Genomic DNA, 20142 nt, shown 5'->3' with positions numbered 1-20142 from the left:
GAGTTTCGGGCTGTTGTCCATAGGGTTGCTATGAGTCGCAGGCTACTCGATGGCACATAACAACAACACAACAGCAACATGGAAGATATCTTTGATGTCGTCCCACAGTTGATCTGGTCTTTGATCATTGGTGGTCTTCTTCCTCCTTCAAATCTGTTCTTTCGATGATTTTGAAATTCAGGTGGAGTAGACTCAAGATCATATTTTGGTTCACTTGGACTTGTTTTGATTTTCTTTGGCCTTACTTTGAACTTACACATGAGTAATTCATGTGGTCTATTCCACAGTCCATCCCTAGCCTTCTTTTGAATGCTGATATCTTGATTCTCCAACGATTCCTTCCACAGATGTAGTCAATCCAATTCCTCCTCTCCAGGGTCTATTAAGTGAGCTTCATGTGTAAAACTGCTGTTTTTGTGTTGTTGGGGTTTTTAAAAAGGTATTTTCAAAGAATAAATCATTAAAAAAGTAAATCATTCTATTTCCATCCTCATTTCTGTCACCAAGTCCATACTTTCTGACTACCATTCCTTCTTCATTGTTTCCAACTTTTGCATTCCAGTTAGTAATTATCATTAACACATCTTAATTTCATTTTTGGTCAATTCTGACCTGCAATATTTGATAAAACTTTCACTTTCCTCCTCTTTGACTTTAACTGTAGAAGCATATAATTGAATAATAGTTGTATTAACAGATCTTCCTTGTATGCTTATGGACAATATTCTATCACCCACAACATTGTACTTCAATGTACAATGAAATTGAATTTTTCACTATGAATGCAACATCATTCTTTTTCTGTTTTTGTTCTGAGCATAGTATATATACAAGATTATCTGATTCAAAGTGGCCAAAGCTAATCCATCTCATCTCACTAATGCCTGGAATGTTGATGTTCATGTGTTCCCTTTCATTTTTCACAACTTCTAGTTTTTCAACTTCCATGCTTTGTACACTCTATGTTCCAGTTATTAAAGGATGTTTGCTGCTATTTTTTCTCATTTTGATTGACTTCCAATCTGGGCTTTACCTTTAATACTGTGTTCTTTGTTGATGTTGTTGATTGCCTTCAAGTCAAGCATGACTCATAACGACCCTATAAACAAAAGGCTTGAAGCCCCTCTACAAATATCAACATTTATCAAAGTTCATAGAGTTTCTGGAGGCATGTTGCTGGGGAAGTGGATGCCACTCCTGCTTTCAAATTTGTCATAGTATGTTGTTTTTGTTATGTGCCATTAAGTCACGTGCAATGTATAGCAACACTATATACAGCAGTTCTGAACTCTTCCCTGTCCTGAGCCAGTCTCACTAACTCCGACACAGCAATCTCCATTGCCTCAGTTATCATATAAATCCATCTCATCTGGGTTCCCTCTCCTGCTCTGTCCGTCCACCCTTCTGAGCATCATGTCCTTCTCCAAGGACCAATCTCTCCAGGTCACATGGCCAAAGTAAGTGAGGTGGAGTTTCAAAATCCTAGCTCCAAGAAGAGACTTGGTTTCACCCTCTCCAAGACAGATTGATTTGTTTTTTGGCAGTCCATGGTATGTTCAAGACTCTTTTCCAGCACCACAACCCAAAGGCATCTATTCTTCTTCTGTCATCCTTAGTCGTTGTCCGACTCTATGAAGCATAAAAAGTAATTGAGAAGACCTGGATTAGATGCACCTTTGTATCTAGACTGATATCATTGCTCTTCATAACTATTATATTAGTTTATTATTCATAGTGTTTTCAGAGCCCCTTTTATGCAGTTAGGACATGGAAGGTGGGCCTTTGTGATTGATAGTTGGTTGGGGCCTAGGAACTAGTTGTTTGAAACTCTAAGGACCCAGAATGGACCTTTATGACCAATAGTCAGCTGGAGGCTGGGAACTTCTTGTTTAAATCAGTTAGAACCCAGAAGATGGGCCTTTGTGATTAACAGTTGGTTGGACTGTAGGATCTGCCACAGTGGGGCCTTGTGTGAAGTCTTATTTGCTATTAGACTTCCTTCACTGAATGTATCTTCAAAGTCCATCCATGATGTGATATACATTAGTATTTTATTTTTTTATTGACAAATAAATATAATAGTTATGAAGAGCAATGATGTCAGCCTAGATACAAAGGTGCACCTAATCCAGGAGGCAAGGATTTTGAAGTTCCATCTCATGTACTTTTTGCATGTTGTCAGGAGGGGTCAGACCTTGGAGAAGGACATCATACTTGGAACGGTGGAGGGACAGCACAGGAGAAGACAACTTTGGATGAGATGAATTGACACAGTAACTGGGGTAAGAGGGATAGGTGTGTTGCAGATTGTGAGATTGGCTCAGTATATTTCAGGTTTCAGAGGTTTTGTACATAGGGTCACTAAGAGTTACAGGTTACTTCATGGCATGTAACAACAACAGTTAAAGCAACTCATCCTGGTTATTGAGAATGATAATGTCAGGGACTAGAAAGATATTTTTAAAATTTCTATTTACTAGACATTTATATATATATATATATCTCATATATATGATGGCCTAGTGGTAAGAATGTGCATTGCAATCCCAAAGGCACACAGTTCAAATCCAATAGGTGCTCCATGGGATAAGGATGGGCAATTTTCTCCTGTATGATTACTGCCTCTAACCTATTGGTGGGTTTTCAGAGACAGTTAATAACACACAGGAGGAAATTGCCCATCCTTCTCTCACAGAGCAACTGGTATTCTCAAACCACATGCCTTTGGGATTGCAGTGCAGCTTCTTGCCACTAGGCACCAGATACACACACACACACACACACACACACACACACACACACACACACACGTTTGTTGTTATGTGCCATTGAGTTACATATGTGACTGATAGCGACCGTAAGTACACTAGCTCTGAACTCTGCCCTATTCTGAGCCAATCTCAGTATCTCCTACACACCTATTTTCCAGTCACAGAGTCAATCCATCTCATCCTGAGTCTTCCTTTTCTGAGCTATCTTTCCACTCTTCCAAGCATGGTGTCCCTTTCCAAGGACTGGTCTCTACTGGCCATTGGCACAAAATATGTGAGATGGAGCTTTAAATCTTTTCCTCCAGGGAGTACCTTGGTTTCACCTGCTCTAGGACAGCCCTGTTTGTTCTCCTGGCAATCCACAGTTTGTTCAACATTCTTCTCTAGCACTACAACTCAGAGACATCAATCCTTCTATCATCCTTAGTTATTGTCCAGCTCTTGTATGCAAAGCAAGAATTTGTGAAGACCAAATTGGATCAGGCACACCCTAGTCTCCAGACTGACATCGTTACTCCTCCCTACTCTAGAGAGTTCCCTGAAAACAGATTTTCCTTATGCAAGTTGTCTTTTGATTTCCTGACTACTGATGTCAAGAGTGTTGATTGTGGAACCAAACAAGCAGAAGTTATGAACAATCTCAATCTCTTTTTCACCCATCATGAAGCTGCCAATTGGCCCAGTGATGAGAATCTTTGTTTTCTTGATATTGAGTTTCAGTTCATATTGAAGACAACAATCCTTGACCTTCTACAACAAATGTCTCATGTCTTCTTCAGTTTCATCAAGCAAGGTTGTATCATCAGCATAATGCAGGTTGTTTATAAATCTTTCTCATATCCTGATGTCACGTTCTTCGTCATAGATCCCAGCCTTGCAGATAATCAGTTCTGCACATAGACAGAAAAGGTATGGAGCTAGGATGCATCCCCAACACATACCATTCCTGATCTTGAACCATGCAGTATTTCCCTGCTCTTTTCTGACTACTGTTTCCTGGTCCAAGTATAGGTTTTGCATGAGCATGAGAAAGCGTTCTAGGATCTCTATTTTTCTCAAGGTCAGCCACCAATCATTGTGATCCACATGGCCAAATGCCTTTGAATAGTAAATGAAACACAAATATACATTCCTCTAGTACTCTGCTCTCAGCTAAGATCCCTCTGACATTGGCTATGATGTCCCTAGTGTCACGGCCTCTTCTAAATCCAGCCTGCACATCTGAGAGTTCTCTGCTGATATACTGTTCCAGTTGTTTCTGGATAATCTTCAATAGTGATATTGTTTTATAATTTCCACACTCTGTTGAGTCACAAATGGGAATAAATATAGATCTCTTCTAGACAGTTGACCTGGTAGCTGTCCTCCAGATTTCTTGGCATAACCTGTTGAGCGTGTCCAGGATATCATCTGTTTGCTGAAACATGTCAATTGGTATTCCATCAATATCTAGGGCTTTATTTTTTGCCAGTTCCTTCAGAAGATCATCTTGAGATATATATGCACACATGCATACATACATACACTCACACACACACACACACATAGTTATTGTTGTTGTTATGTACCATTGAGTCATCTCCAACTCATAGTGGCCCTGCGTACAATAGGCCTAAACCCTGCTCTATCCTGTGCCATTTTTATTGTCTCTGACACACCTACCCCCATTACCCTAGTCACTGAATCTACCCATCTCATCAAGGGTTTTCCTCTCTTGCACTGTCTCTCCACCCTCCCAAACATGACATCCCTCTATAAGGACTGATTCTACCTTGCAACATGTCCAAAGCATATCAGACAAAGCTTCAGAATCCTTGCCTCCAAGGAGCAGCCTGATTTCACCCTCTCTAAGATGAACTTGCTTGTTCTCCTAGCAGTCCATGGTATGTGTTGGGTTTTTTTGTTTGTTTGTTTTTAATCTTTTTAAATAATTTTAATGAACATTTACAGAGAGTTTGGATTTCCATTCATTCATTGCTGTACGTCTCTACCTGCCCAGCCCTCTCCCCCCGCCCCCCAGTTCGCTCCTCTCTTTCAAAAGTAAGACTCCCTCCCTGGTACACAATCCCCCCACACCCCTCCTACCGCTCCAAGTACATTCCACTATGCAACCTTAATTATGGACTCTTGTGATAACCATAATACCCTATCATACATCGCTTTTAAATTATTCACTCCCTCATCTGTTTCAGTGCAGTATACACAATTTATCCAGTTTTTCTCAGTCTTACCCCAACCCTGATATCAGTCTCATTTTATAACAGTGGCACCGTGCAATATTTGTCCTTTTGTGACTGAGATATTTCACTCAGCATAATGTCCTCCAGGCTCACCCATTTTGAATAATATTGCATGAGTTCCTTCTTTTTCAGTGCAGCATAGTATTCCATTGTGTGAATATACCACAGCTTCTCTATCCATTCATTTGTTGATGGGCACTTAGGTTGTTTCCAACTCCTTGCTATTGTGAACAGAGCCGCAATAAACATGGGTGTGCATATATCTGCTTGGATGTGGTATGTGTGTTTTATATATATATATGTGTGTGTATGTATATATAGGTATATATACACACGTACATATATATGTATACACACATATACATGTATGTATATATACACATATGCATGTATGTGTGTATATATAGAGAGAGAGACAGAGACAGGGACAGATTTGGTTTTGAGGAGTTTTTAATACCAAATGAACCCCAGAGGCATAGAGGTTAAAATGATTGCTTTTACTAAAATGCTGGCCATTAAAATGTTCCAGCAAGCACATAATGGTTAAAACAGTTGGTTTTACTAAAAAGTTGGATATTTAAGTGTTGCAGCAAGCCTTGGAAGAAAGATGAGGTAATCTGTGTACGTAAGAATTATAGCTTTGGAAATAGTTTGGGGCAGTTTCTACTCTATCATGGAGGTCACTATGAGTCAATATCTACTTGATGTCAAGTTTATAAAAATATATAATATATGGACCCATTCATCTTCTGATAGACATTTGTATTGCTTCCACTTTTTGGCGATTATGTTTAATGTTACCTTGAAGATTCACATATAAGTTTTCGTGTTTACATTTTTTATTCTATTTGGTATATACCTAGGAGTCAAATTGCACGATCACTTATTAACTCTTTGTTTAAGTTCTTTGAGGAACTGCCAGAGGTCTTTCAAAACAGCCACTTCATTTTAATGTCCCACCAGCAGGTATGATATTTCCAGTTTCTCTACATTTTTATCAACACTTGTTATTATCTGTCATTTTTCTTTTAACAGTCTTACTCCATAAGAAGGCATACCTCATTATGATTTTGACATACAATTCAGCCTTACCTAGTAAGGTGAAACATCTTCTTATGCATCTTTTACTTTTTTAGATATGAGTGAAATCAGAGTACGTTTCTAAGGTGATGCAAGTATTGTCATGAAGAGAGAGTATTTTGATGCAGTTGAGTGTATCCACAAGGCCAAGGTCTAGGAAAAGGGGAGGAGGTGGGGTCTAAACCTTGAGTCAAAGGACTTAGATCTAAAAATAGAAGTGGTTTGAGGGAAATGCCAGTAGATTTCTAGATTTGTTGATAGCAAGATGAGAGTGTTCTTATCTGATGGTTTCTGTCATCTCAATAAAGCGTAAGATGAGATCCCTTCCTCAGAATTATGAGATATGATCTCCTCTCCTTGGAATGGTGTGGTGGTGGAAAGTGGGAAGTCTGAGGAAAGGATAAGAAGATATAAAGCAGTTAGCCTAAAGAGTGGGAAATCAGGACACCAGGCATATGAGGTAGGCATAGTCGGCAGCTTTTTGATACACTCGTCAGGCTTCTGTGCATGAATTTAAAGTCTGGCTGGTCAGTCAGCTATGAGATTTTCATTTAATGAGCTGATTGCAGGTAGAGAAAAAATAAAACCCCAACCAGTTGTGAAGGTAAGAGGTTTTTCAGGAAAGAGAGGACTGTGGGGTTGAGGGAATGTGTGTAAAGGAATGTTTGTCAGGAGTCCCTGGGAAAAACTAACAGTTAAAGACTAACAGAAAAGGGAGGCGATCCAGTGGCATAGTTTTTGGGAGCTAACTGCTAACCTTAAAACAATGTCTCTCTGGTGTTCGAACTCACCAGTGACTCCATTAGGAGAAAGCTCAGAAATCTCTTCCCATTTGATTCACAGCCTTAGAAATTCACTGGACATTGAGAGATTAGTTAGTTTCAACTTGATCACAATGAGTTCAGTTGAACAAACAGTTCAAATCCACCCAGGAAAGCTCCAGAAGGACAGATAACTACACCTGAATACTCAGTCATTGACAAGTCCATGGAGCACAGCTCTTCTCTGACACAGCTGTGTCAACTCCATGGCAAGTGGGAGTGGGAGTGTGCTTGATTTCTTTTCTTTCAGGGAGATTTGAAGCCGAATGAGGAGAGAAGCAAAGACAGAAGGGGCTTCTGAGACTCAAAGGAGGTCCCAAAGGAATCAAAGTATGCTACCCCAAAACCTGCGATCGCACGGGAAGCTAGGAGGATGGAACACTAGTGGGGTTTTTTGAAAGGGAAATTTCTGAGCTGATGCAGTACCTAGAGTTAACAAAAGTCTAAACTTCGTACAGCAGTCAAGGACTCAATTGGAGGGAAGGAAAGGTAAGCAGATCAAAGAATTCAGAGGCCAGGAAGCTGGGTAAGTTGTCCTCATGGTCCTGAGAGGCGTGAACTATCCCACTGTTGACCGAGAAGGGAAGAGGTAATCCCTGAGACTGGAATTGAGGATGAAGGTGAGGTGAGGAGATTTGCCATTTCCTGCCTCTGAGCTTTAAATACAACCCAAACCTGTGTTGTTGCTGGTGTGTTCAGACAACTGTGACTCATAGTGATCCTATCAACAATAGATCGGAACCTTAGACTATGCTGTGCCATCCTCATCATTTCTAATATACTTGAGCCCTTTGTTCTTGTTTTTTTAAAATTTTTATTTTAATGAAAGTTTACAGAAACTTTGGATTTCCATTCATACATTGCTGTACATTTTCTTCCTTGCTCACCCCTCCCCCTCAGTTTGCTTTTCTCTTTGAAAAGAAAAAAAAAACAACCGAAAACAAAAAAATTCTTTCATTGTTACACAATTCCCCCCTCCAGTCCACATCACTATATAGCTCTTATTCTGGAGTCTTGTAATGAAAATAATACCTAATCATACATCCCTTTTAAACAGTTCTCTCCCACATCTGTTTCAATGGAGTATACATTATTTATCCTCTCTTTTCTTAGGTCATCCCCAACCCCAATGTCAGTCCTGTTTTACAACAGTGGCACTATGCAGAGTTTGTCCTTTTGTGACTGAGATATTTCACTCAGCCTAATGTCCTCCAGGCTCACCCATTTGGAATAATATTGCATGAGTTTTTTTCAATGGAGCAAAGTATTCAATTGTGTGAATATACCACAGCTTCTCTATCCATCCATTTGTTGATGGGCACTTAGGTTGTTTCCAACTCTTTGCTATTGTGAACAAAGCTGCGATAAACATGGGTGAGCTTATATCTGCTTGGATGTTGTTTATGGTCTCTTTAGTGTATATTCCCAGTAGTGGAATTACTGGGTCAAATGATATTTCTATTTACAACTTTTTGAGAAAGCACCATACTGCCTTACATAGTGGTCATACCATTGGGTTCCAGTTTCTCCACAACCTCACCAGCATTTGTTGCTGTTCTGTTAAATTTTGCTATTTTTACTGGGGTGAGATGATATCTCATAGTTGTTTTGATTTGCACCTTTCTTAGAGCTAGGGATTTTGAACATTTCTTCATGTGTTTGCTGGCCATCTGAATGCCATCTTTGGTGAAGTGTCTGTTCATATCCTGTGCCCATTTTTCAATTGGGTTGTTTACCTTCATCTTGTGGTGCTTGAGTATTTTATGAATTCTAGATATAAGTACCTCATCTCTCTTAGAGCTGGGGATTTTGAACACTTCTTCAAGTGTTTTTTTGCCATCTGAATGTCACTGTTTCAATCCATCTTGCTGAGAATCTTCCTCCTTTTCCCTGACCTTCTACCTTTTCAAGCATGAAGTCTTTTTGCCAAGGATTAGCTTCTTCTAACAACATACCAAAAGAATGTGAGACAAAATTTCACATCTTTGCCTCAAAGCTAAGTTGATCTCAACTTATAGAGACCTTATATGCCAGATTAGAACGGCCACACAGAATTTCCAAGGCTTTGAAGCAGACTACCTCATCTTTCCCTCATGGAAGGATTGGTGAATTCAAACTGCTGACTTTTTTCAATTAATAGCTGAGCATTTAACCACTGTGCCTCCAGGCCTCCCTAAGTCATAAGAAGTGGAGCTCAAATCTTTGTGAAAGGTGGTAACTGGAGACAAGAACTGACTGAGGCACCTAGTGCCAACAAGTAGAGTTCTCCTGAGGATTGTCAGGAATATGTGGGGATGAGAATGTGGGGGGAAAGGACAAGTTCATAAAGTTAAAGTTGTTGTTGTTGTTGTTGTTGTTGCTGATTGCCTTGGAGTCAAGCATGACTCATAGTGACCCTATGAACAAAAGGCCTGAAGCCCCTTTACAACTACCGACATTTATCAAAGTTCATGGAGTTTTCAGAGGCAAGTTGTTTAGAAAGCAGCTGCTGCTCCTTCTTCCAAACGTGTCATAAAATGTTATTGGTTGAGTTGCCTGCCGTGCATAGTGACCCTATGTACAGCAGCTCTGAACCCTTCCTTGTCCTGAGCCAGTCTCTCTAATTCTGACACACCAACCCCCATCACCCCAGTTACTGTATTAATCCATCTCATTGGGGATCTCCCTCTCCTGCACTGTCCATCCACCCTTCTGAGCATGATGTCCTTCTCCAAGGACTGATTTCTCCTGGCCACGTGCCCAAAGTAAGTGAGGTGGAGCTTCAAAATCCTAGCCTCCAAGGAGTCAAAGTAGTTTAAAATATTGTTGTTTTTGTTGTATACCTTAGAGGTGACCCTCCAACAGGTTTTCAGAGGCAGTTAATCGCATGGGAGTAGATTGCCCATCCTTCTTCTGTGTAGCAGCAGATGGCCTCGAACTGTGTACATTCAGGATTGCTTTTTGCTACTAGGCCACCAGAGCTCCCTAGTTTAGAATAGATTCCATAATTTAGTTTTAAATAGAAATGTGGCTTTTTTTTCATATAAATTGTGATGAGGCTAATGCTTTTGGACTATACTTGTATATGATTGATCCATCCACTACCACAAGAATCTGCACCCTTCTTCTTCATGCACTTTTCAAATGGGATAAGCCACCAGTCTGCTTTTGAAGTTCATCTGAGTGTTATTCCCCAGGAACCAGAGTTGGTTCATCTTTGGTGAGGCTTTTTGTTACTATGATACAGTCCTCTGGTTTCTGTGTTTGTGCATGACAGTTTGGTATTCAAGGACTTAGCTGTGTAAGGAGCTCAGCTTATATGGACCATGGCTAGCATAGACGGGTCTGAGCATGGGAGGACCTCAGTGTGCAAGGAATTTGGCATATAAAGATCTTAGTGTATGAAGACTTAGGGGTATAAAGACTTGAGACTGTAAAGGCCTTGCTGGATGAGAACTTGGAGTCCAAAGACTCAGCATGCAAGGTCGTGATTGTGTAAGCACTGTGGACTATAGGCACCTGACTGTGCAAGGGACTCAGCACACAAGGACCTCGGTGTGAAATACCTAGATTTGCTGGAACCTCAATGTGGAAGATCTTGAGTGTGCAAGGATTTGGGCTTGCAAAGACCCCAAAGCACGAGAATCATGTCTGCTTATCACTGAGGGGAGAGGGTTGTGAGGGCAGATGCAGTTGTCAACATCACAAGTCTCTGAATGCTCTAAGTGCTGCAGACAGAGGCGCTCTGTAATGAAGGAGCAGGCCCAAGGCCAGGAAGTCGTGTCTGCCCTTCATCATAAACTATCAAATGGTACTTTGAACAAAGTTTATGGCCTTGGATTTGTTCCAGTCTTCTTGAGAGCTGTGGATCCTGCTGGTCGGGCCCAGGCCTCCCTTAGAGGTGTGTGAAGTGGGGTGAACAGATTGCACGGTAGGCATCTTCCTCCGTCCCTCTTTTGTTTCTGTTAAAATAGGACTAAAAGCAAACCTCCAGGGAGCCTTAGAGGAGGAGAAGGCTTGCAGCGGCTCTGTGATGTGCGGTTTGGCTGGTTTTGAGAGATGGTAGGAATAGAGAGGGAGGAAGACAGGCCACATTCATGGAACACTCAGATGAGACCAGGTCTTTTTTTAGCCTCAGCTAGGGGAGCTATTTCATTCTTCCCCCTCCTACTCTGAGCAAAATCACTCAGCAGCTGGGGGCTTTCCTGTCCCTTCCACCCATCCCATCTGTCCACTGATGTGCCCAGTGTTACCACACCCAGCTGCCCCCACAGAGCTGGGAGAGGTGGTGTGAGGCAGTTTGGAATAAGAGCTGCTGCAAGCAGAGCTGAGGGAAAGAGAGCACAGAATCTTCTCTCAGCAGGGAAGACAGCAGGAGACTGCTGCCCGCAGAGCCGCATAAATCTGCATGGCTAATGAAGTCAGGAAAGACACGGCTGAAAGCCCTGGGACACAGGGTCGAGGACAATGGGGAGCCATGAACTTAAGGGGAGGAAGACATAGCAAGGGGAATACACTCTGTCATTTTGAAGGAAGAGGAATTGGGAAAGGAAGGAAAAGGGCAGACTCGGTTTTCTAAGCAAGTGAGGAGACAATGAGGTAACTGTTGGCCAATCAGAGTGAAGCTTGAAATTTGAGCTGAGAAAAGGGAATATAAAAGACCCCTGGGGAACAGAAAGAGCCTCATTCTTATCCCCAGCTTGAGACTCCCTGAAGACAGAAGAGAGCAAGAAGGCTCTTTGTACACTGACACTTCTCGGGTCAATATTTGTGTCTGGAGTTCTCTGGATTTTATTTTGAAGAGATAGGAAGTGCTGCTGGAAAACAAATCCCCATTGAATTGTCCTGGGCACCTTAGGGGGAGAGGCAGGGAGGTGACCACAGACAGCTGGGTCCCTGAATTCCATCTATAAGGCAGGTTTCTTAGCTGAGCCCTTCTTAAATGGTAGGTGCCTTAACCCCACCCATCATCCTATTTCTATCTCATACAATGTTAACTCACAGGCAGAAGGTTCCTCCAAGTCATTTGGGATTTCTTCCTTTCCCATTGTTGACAGGTAACGATTAGGCTTCAACAATAGAAACATAATACTTGACTCCACTCTAATTTTGTCATTTGCAATTTTCTATTTACTTCTTTCTTATCCATTCTAATTTTGGTCAGCTCAAACTATTAGTGAGATGTCTTTTCTATTTCTCATTGCAGTCTAACTCAGAACTAACCCACAGCTGAACTTCCAGTGGGTTTTCTGAAGCTATAAATCACAGAGGAGGAAGATTACCCATCTTTCCCCCTCTAAGCTGGTTGGATTTGAATGGGCTTGCAGCACAACTCCTTGTAGATTGGGACAAAATCTTGCTAGTTTTCTTTATTTTTTTAAACCCAAATCCCCTGCCGTTGAATTGGTTTCAGCTCACAGCGACCTTCCAAGAGGTTTCTGAGCTGTCAATCTTTTATGGCAGGAGACTGCCCACTCACCTTTGCCCATAGAACAGCTGGTGGATTCTAACTGCCTACCTTTTGGTTAGCAGCCCAACTATGCCTTCAGAACCAATACAATCTCTTCCCAGGAAGGCAGCCTTGTAAACCTGTCTAGAACTGCTCTCATGCCCCAGTGTGGCTCTGCTCTCCCAACAGAGTCAGTGCCTGTAGCCCTGTCTCCTGGAAACGATTTCCTGATCACTTATCTTTCCAGTTGCTCTCCTCTGAATATGCATCAGTCCTTTACTTGGTTATTTTGGTTTTTATTCATTCATACCCCTACTTTATTCCAAAAGAGATTTGGAGGAGCTTACCAAAGCATAAATGATAGAACAGGATTATCAAAGTAATGAAGAAAATGTTAGTCAAGGGAAAATAAGTGCAGGAAGCATTGATGCAAGATAAGCACCGTACACAAGCACATGCCACACACAGATCTTGAAAATTTGCTAGGTGTAAGCCTTCAATTTGCTTTTGAAATGGCAAAGAGTAAAATAGATTGCTCTGTAGAAGGAAAAGACAGGAATTTCACTGGAGGTAAAAAGCAGTTTGAACAAGGAGACACGGTGTACTAGATGAAAGTAACAAGTGTTCCAGTGAGGAAAGGAGTATGTGACCACAACCATGGGACTTGGGGATGTTGTTGTTGTTGTTGTTATTAGGTGCCATTGAGTCGAGTATGACTCATAGCAACCCCGTGAACAGCAGATCTGAGCCCTATCCTATCCTATGCCATCCTCATCGTCACTGACATCCCACTGACATCGTGTCAATCCATCTGACTGAGTTAAAATGCTACAAGGCTAGCTGATTTACTTTCTAACATACACTTCCTAAAATCAACCTAGCAAATGATTTTCTGAAATATCTACACATCCATTCTTTCTGGGACATGCTGCACAAACATTCTCCATGATCATCTTTGCAAACATTTTCTTAACAAACATTTCTTCACAAACCCTCTGTTGTTTGCTGAGGGTGGTTAACATTTTACAAGAAGTTATGTGTCACTAAGGCTGTAAATCACAGGTTCTATTCTTACAAAGGGAGCTCTAGTGGCTTAGTGCTAAGGAGTTGTGCTCCCAACCCAAAGGCAAGCAGTTCAAATCTTCTCCAGTGTCATCTACTGTTTTGTGTTGTTGTGTGTTTCTGAAGCTTTGTCTGACATACTCTGGACATGTTGCAAGGCAAGTTGAGTCCTTGGAGAGGGACATCATGCTTGGGAGGTTGGAAGGACAGTACAGGAGAAGAAGACCTTCAATAAGATTGATTGATTCAGTGACTGGGGTAATGGAGGTATGTGTGTCAGAGACAATAAGACTGGCAAGGGATAGAGCTTTTAGGGCTGTTGTACATAGGGTCACTGTGAGTCACAGGCAACTCAATGGCACATAACAACAACAACAACAACAACAATCTGCTGTTTTTAAAAAAGTGTTGTTGTGTGCTAATGAGTTGAGACAAACTCATAGCTGACCCTCTAGTGGGGTTTCAGAGGCAGTAAATCACATCAGAGGAGATTGCTCATCCATCTTTCACGGAGCAGGTAGTAGATTCAAACCGTGTACCTCTGAAATTACACTGTAGCTTCTTACCTCTGAAAACCCATTGGAGGTCAGCTATGAGTCAGTTCAGACTTGATAGTACACAGCAATAGCATTCTTTCAAAACGGGATTTTTAGTGACACAGTCCATATTTAGTGTATCATGCAGTTAACTCAAAGGCCAAGCTTCTCTGGGTGTATGAATCCACTCCTGGATCCAAGGGGGAAAGGTCTCCTGTCATGTGATTTACAGATTTGGAATCCCCGTGGAAGATGAGCAATGAGTTGGTTCTGACTTGACAGCAATGAGTGAGTTTTTGCCTTTCAAAGTCTCCTGAATATACTGTGGACTGCCAAAAGAACAAACAAATCTGTGTTGGAAGAATGCAGCTGGAGTGTCCTTAAAAGCAAGGATGAGGAGTCTCTGACTTAAAATAGTTGGGGCATATTATCAAAAGAGCTTTGTCCCTAGAGAAAAATATACTTGGTTAAGTAGAGGGTCAATGAAAAAGAGGGAAACCTTCAATGATGTGGATTGATTCAGTAGCTGCACCGATGCGCTCACGCCCAGCAGCACTTGTGAGGCTAGCATAGGACTGGGCAATGCTTTGTTCTGTTGGACATGAGGTTGTTAAGAGTTAGGGCAAAATCAGTAACACCTAATAACAACATCCTTAGGAAGACAGAAAGGGCGATTTAGACAAGCAGACAAGCCAATATTTAATTAAAGATGGAGTTTGTCTTTCACCTCAGTTATGCTAAGCACCTCAATTTTCACGTGCCCTTTGCAAAATTTTCTGCCAGCCAAAGCTAAAAGGGAAACACAAGCAGTTACACAATTGAGTGTTTATAGGAGCAAACTGAAAGCACAGATATTCCTAGATCTGGAAAGGAAAGAAAATTTCCCCCTCGTCTCTCCTAAAGAAGGATGTGTCCAACAACTTTCAGTAAACTCAATAACACTTTTCATCCAACTGATTTTTATAAAGTCATCTCTCAGTATAGAGCCAAGTCTTAACTCCAAGGCACAATTTCAATAAAAGCATATGTTCTCATTTGTTAATGTGTTTTCAAAAAATGTGGTGATAGATACAATATTTCAGATTTGATCTGACCAAAGAAAATAAGATCTTTTTGCCTGGTTAAGGACATGATATCCTATTAATATAGCTTACAATTACATTCATATTTTAGATAGTAGCATTGCTATTGACTCTTCATTAGCAGTCTGCTCAAACCTGTTCCTGCCATTGTGACAGGAACTGAATTTAAGCCAAGTTGTCTTCATCTTTTACTTGTGCAATTGATTTTTTGAACTTAAGTGCTGGGCTGTACAGTTTATCACCATGAAATTCCATCTTGTTAGAGTCACTCATTTGTTCTATCTCGTTGATAGCATTTTACTTGGATGACATCAGCCAATGTTCTGTATTTCACCAAATAGAAGACTTCTTCAAACGTAAAATATACCTTTATATTTTTTTAAAAAGTTACCATAAAGATGAAACACTGCCAAACAAGTTAGTATATACAGTTGATTGCATGATATATCTAATTTTAAATATATAAAAATTCACATTTTAGAATTGGTAAAATATGATTTTACACATTCTGTCCTTGTATTGTTGTATCTTCTATAGCAGCATTTATTGGTGTCCACTTAACGCAGCGACTGATGGAGACCCTCAACAGGAGCAGCCTTCTCTGGGGGAGCTCCCTCAAGTTCTCTTCTTGATTTGTTTGTATACCATTTCATTAAATAGCATTAATATAAGGAGTTCTGGTGGCCGAGTGGCAAGAAGCTGCACTGCAATCTCAGAGGTGCACTGTTCGAATCCACCAGATGCTCTGGCTGGAGAAGGAGGGGCAATCTCCTCCTGTACCAGTCAGATCCGATTTGACAGTATGCCCAAAAAATAATAAAATTTTTAAAAAACAAATTAAAGAAATAAGCATTAATATATTCATTGAATGACTAAAGGACTCAGGATACAAACCTGAAATGACTCCATTCCTTCGATCCCTATCAGGAATTCATGTGTTAGTCCATATTTAGTAGAGCCTGCACCTAACTAGCACTGGAGGAGTCCACAGGGAGTTGTGCTATTAACCCAAAGACCAAGCTTCTCTGGTGGTTTGAATCCACTCCTGGATCTAAGGAAAAACTATCTCCTCTCATGTGATTTACAGATTTAGAATCCCTAAGGAGGATGAGCAATGAGTCAGTTCCAACTTGACAGCAATGAGTGAATGTCTAGTGGTTTGAATCCACCAGCTGCTCTAAGGGAGAAAGATGGCCAGTTGCCTTTTGTGAAATTTACAGTCTCCGAAAACCCACCCACTAGAGGGTCAGCTCTGAGTTGGTTCTGACTGGGTGGCAGTGGTTTAGAGGACTTTAGAGGACCTAGCTATTAAGACACTTTTTTCCACAGAAGCTGCTGGTGGCTTTGAAATATTAGCCATTGGGTTAGCAGCCAGGTCCTTGAGCCACTGTGCTTCAGTGCTCTCACCACTGGACTAATTGGCAGCATCAGGATGGATGGTGAAGAGATTGAGATTGTTCACAGCTTTAGTTTGCTTGGCTCCACAGTCAACACTCTTCGCACCAGAGGAAATTAAAAGGCGTATTGCCATGGGAAAGTCTGCTGTTAGGGACCTCTCCAAAGTACTGAAGAGCAATGGTGTCTCTCTGGAGACTAAGGTGTGTCTGATACAGGCCATGGTCTTTGCAATCACTTGTTATGCATCAGAGAGTTGGACAATGACCAAGGAGGATAGAAGGAGAATTGATGCCTTTGAACTGTGGTGCTGGAGAAGAGTATTGAGAATACCATGGACTGCTAGGAAAACAAACAGATTTGTCCTGGAAAGGGTTAAACCAGGTGGCTCCTTGGAGGCAAGGATTCTGAGGCTCCGTCTAACATATTTTGGACATGTTGTGAGGAGGGGCCGGTCCTTGGAGAGGGACATCATGCTTGGGAGTGTGGAGGGCCAGTTCAGGAGGGGAAGGCCCTCTATGAGGTGGATTGATTCAGTGACTGGGGTAATCGGGATGGGAGTGTCAGAGACAGTGCGATTGGCACAGGATAGAGCAGAGTTTAGGGCTGTGTACATGGGGGTCACTATGAGTCGCAAGCGACTCGATGGCACATAACAACAACAACAGTTATTAAGACACTTAGAATTCCCTTATGTGAATTAAGAAAACTCTGGTAACACAGAAGTTAAGCACTGGGCTGCCAGCTGAATGATTGACACTTCAAAACCTACCAGCTCTTCTAAAGGAGACAGACAGACGAGGTAGTCCACTCCAATAAATATTTCTAGATTTGGAAATTCTGTGGGGCAGTTCTACTCTGTCCTATTAGACCGCCACAAGTAAGAGTGAACATGCCAGCAATGGGGTTTTTCCTTATTTATTTGTTGATAATTTTCACCCACATCTGAACTCATGGCTCCATCAGGAGGGATGACTAGAGGAGGATGAGACAGAGGTGGGGAGAGGTCAGGAATGGAACCACGGCATTGGAGTGATCTGGCTGCAGAGGACTATGCAGTGTTAAGTGTTTGAAGGCTTTGTGCATTAAGTCTCAGTCTGTAAATTGATAGACTCAAGCTTTATAATCAGGGAGAAGGGACCTATAGACCAGAGGAAGCTTTGCTTGTCATCTTTATTGATCAGGTGGTTTCTGTTATGTGCTATCAAGTCAGAACTAAGTCATAGCTTACCCTTAGGAAGTTTTCAGAGGCAGTAAATCTTCTGGGAGATTGTGCATCATTCTCTTGAAGAACAGCTGGTAGATTCGAACTGAGTGCCTATAGGTTGGCAGCACAACTCTTCATCACTAAGGTGGGAAATTTTCAGACTGATTTGTTATTGTTAACTGCTGTTGAGTTGAGCACAACTCATACAGATCCTATGAACAACAGATCTGACCCTGTCCTATCCTGTGCTGTACTTAATCATCCTCAAAACAACATGAGCTCACGCTCATTGTTGCAGTCACTTTATCAATCCATCTTGTTGAGGGTCTTCCCCTCATTTGCTGACCCTCCACCTTTTTTAAGCATGATGTCCCTTTTCTAACAATATGCCCAATATATGTGAGACAAAGCTTAGCCATCCTTGTCTCCAAGGGACACTGTTGCTGTCCTTTCTCCAAGATATATCTGTTCTTTTGGTAGTCCAGGGAATATTCAGAATTCTTATCCAACACCACAACCCAAGGGCATTGATTTTATGTCATCCTTATTCAGTATACAGATGCATAGCAAGTGATCAGAAAGATTATGGCTTAAATCAGGTGCCCCTTAGTCTTCAAATTGACATCATTTCTCTTCAGTAATTTGGAGAGGTCCCTGACAGCATGCATTACCAGTGCTATATGTCTCCAGATCTCTTGACTGCTGATACAGGAATGTTGATTTTGGATCCAAGCAAGATGAAATTATTGCCAATTTCCATCTTTTCTCTATCACAATGATACCTATTGGCCCAGTGGTGAGAATTTTGTCTTCTTGATAGAGAGATGTAATCCACATTGAAGGCTGCAGTTTTTGATCCTCTGTGGCAAGGGCCTCAAGTACTCCTCACTTTTAGCAAACAATGTCTCATTTACATAGTTCAGGCCATGGATGAGTCTTCCTCCAATCCTGATGTCACACTCTTCTTCGTAAAGTCCAGCTTCTCTAATGATTTGCTCAGCATACATATTGAATAGGTATGGAGAAAGGATACTGCTCTGATGCATACTTCTCAAAATTTTAAAACAGGTATTTCTTTCTTATGCCTCTCAACTTGTAGCGCTTCAGTATGACAACGTTAGGAAACTACCTGATGCTGTCACCTTGTTGTGTCATTCTAGCTGGCATCTAGTGAGTGCTCATGAACACTGTATAAAACCATAAAGTTTGTCAATAAAGAGCTGACTCATCCTTTACGCTCTCTTAATCCATCCTCACCTGAGAGAACTGGTCAATTCCTGAACCAGAGGCGGGGCAAAGAAAAAGATTCTGAGAGAGTTAGAGAAGGTTGTCCAACTGGCTTTCCTAGATCTGCTAGGTCTTCCACGTGGTTACTCTCCACAGTGGTGAAATAACTGCACAAGAAGATTATGAGACCTACAGGTGGGGCCAGCAAAAGGGCCCAAGAATGCAAACCTTCTGCTGTAGGGTAAACTCAAGTCCCTGCTCTTCCAGCAGGGGGCAGCCATCAGTGAAGATAGACATTTCAACAACTCTGGGGTGTAGTACTCCAGCAATCTTGTGAAAACAGTGAATTTGTAATTAATATGAGACGTAAGGAGAGAATGACAATTTGAGTAGTAAGGTAAATGTAACTTTATTTTGCTGTCACAAGCTGGTGGGCCCAGAGGATTTGAGCTAAAATAAACATATTACATCAATGAATTTTAAAAAAGAACTTAAGTAAACAAATTAGAGTAGAATGGATATAAATTGTAAAATAAATGTATGAAAAAATACTTTCATTTTACCAGCACAAAGAAAAGTAAATTTAAACAAGATGCTGTTGGTTTTAATCTGCTGAATTACAAAATGAATTTATAGTGTCTAGCTGGTTTTGAGGAAATTTTATGCCTTGAGCCCCCTTCATACATAATGTCCTTTAGTCCTAAATTTTGATCTTATTTTGTTGAATAAAGAAACAATCTACAAGACTGTAATGATATAAAGAGTACATTTGAATGCATATGTTGGTCTTCTCTTCCTCTTGAAAGTCTACTAAAATGGTAAATAAAAGTGATAAGTAATGGAATCATGCTTACAAAAATCCATTATATCAAGGTTTCATGGGACATCCAGTTAATCAGCGTAATATAATTTTAAGAGTTTCTGTTCCACCTCTGTTATATTGCTTAGGGTCTCTTAAAAGCTTGTGAGCCGTCACTCATTGTACAATTGATCTCTATTTATTGGATCAACAGAGGAAAAAATATAGTTAAGAAAAGCAGAAGGAAATGGAATTTATGGATTATTGCCTCCATAAACAAGTGTCTCCTTTGTTATGAGACCAGAACTGAATGGACTTGGCTAGTATTGCTGAATGTTTTGATCAAAGATTCCATAGAAAAATGCTAACCAAAAGGAACAAGAGATTTCAAACTCTTGTGAAATCTAGATTTTTCTGGAGCAATAAAAGCTGGATGAATCCCAAAACTATTACCCCATGATAACCCTTAAACCATAAACCCAAATATTCCTTGA

This window comes from Elephantulus edwardii, unplaced genomic scaffold (assembly GCF_000299155.1).
Source record: "Elephantulus edwardii isolate Elephantulus edwardi_28Jun2011 unplaced genomic scaffold, EleEdw1.0 scaffold00262, whole genome shotgun sequence".
Classification (NCBI taxonomy): Eukaryota; Metazoa; Chordata; class Mammalia; order Macroscelidea; family Macroscelididae; genus Elephantulus; species Elephantulus edwardii.
This window is presented reverse-complemented; position numbering follows the sequence as displayed.